Source organism: Teleopsis dalmanni, chromosome 2 (genome assembly GCF_002237135.1).
Source record: "Teleopsis dalmanni isolate 2A chromosome 2, ASM223713v2, whole genome shotgun sequence".
Classification (NCBI taxonomy): Eukaryota; Metazoa; Arthropoda; class Insecta; order Diptera; family Diopsidae; genus Teleopsis; species Teleopsis dalmanni.
In genome coordinates, this window is record NC_051847.1 from 34,371,546 (window position 1) to 34,372,993 (window position 1,448).

The following is a 1,448-nucleotide window of genomic DNA, read 5'->3' on the forward strand; positions in this document are numbered from 1 at the left end:
AATACAGCGACTACAAATTCCATGTAGTGTGTAATATATAAACAGCGGCAGGAATGAATGATAAACCCACAGAAAAGGCGAATAAAACAACATAAAAACATTTAAGTTTCCGGTTGTGTAATCAGAGATTATTAAACCTAAAATATTGAGTGTTCTTTTATTTTTGCTTTAATTTTGTATTGCATACTCCCAGGAGCGTAGAGATTTTCGTATGAATAAACGCATACAGCGTTGCCAACAAAGAAAGCCAACAAGTGTTATAAAATTGGCAATGAATGTGGGAGCTTAAATGTTCATAAGTGGTAAACTGTTATAAATATAAGATAATCTAAAGAGTTTGTTTACAATAACCAAAGTTAATTAATAATATAATATGAGAAGTTAAAATAATAAACGCTATAAGACGTCACAAAAATAATAAATGATATAAGATAAAAATAATAAATGCTATAAGATATCGCAAGTCGTTTTTAACTTTTCTGAGCCTTTTCTAAAGTGGGCCATCAACAGGTCCAAATCAACACGATCCACACTTTCTTGATGCTTTATGCCAATATGCTAATATTTGTGTTGTGTTAATTTAAAACTAAATTAGTTTATTTTTTCTAAAGTCTTAAAATTGTAAAAAAAAGAATTGCGAAAAATATGAAGTAAACTAAATTTTTAAAATTAAAACTTCTTAAAATTAGCAGATTAAAACATTTTTTTTAAATAAAAATGAAAATTTTGTGTATACTATACTATATATACTATCCATAGCATTACTTTGCTGGATGCGATAGTATTTTTTTAATTTGTTGTTTATTAGAATAAAAAAGCTAGTAGAAAAATTCACTCCATATAAAATATATAATGACTACAATTTTGCTTAAACAGAGGGTAAGAAGAGTGAAGTTTGCTTAGAGAACTTTTGTGATATTGAAGATGTATGGTAATACATTGTTAGATGTTTTTGTTTTCTACATAGTTTTTCCATTGAGTTCTTGTGACTGTATGATATCACCCATATATTGCAGTTAGTGACTGCTTTGCTGGAGCATTATGCAAGTCCAACAGCCCTATTTATGTAAACTGTTCATGTTCATTCATAACTCATCTTATAAAAAAATTGGCTACTTTAACTGGTTTAGGGTAAGAAGAGTGCTTAGAAAATTTTTATGATATTGAAGATGTAATGTCTTAGATGTTTTTGTTTTGTATAGAATTTTTCCTTTAGGTTCTTGTTAAATAAACTCGTTATATCGCTTAGTATAAATCGTATTCAAATATTCTGTATATAATATTAGTCGTATATTGCAGTTTGGGACTGCTTATGCAGGTCCAACAGCCCAATTCATGTCAACTGTTCGTGTTAAATGTATGTTCAGATTGCTTTTGTGTGATTTTGTGTGGCATCAAAATGTGCTATAGATATATCCAAGTGGAAGTACTGGCAGTTATATCAGCAT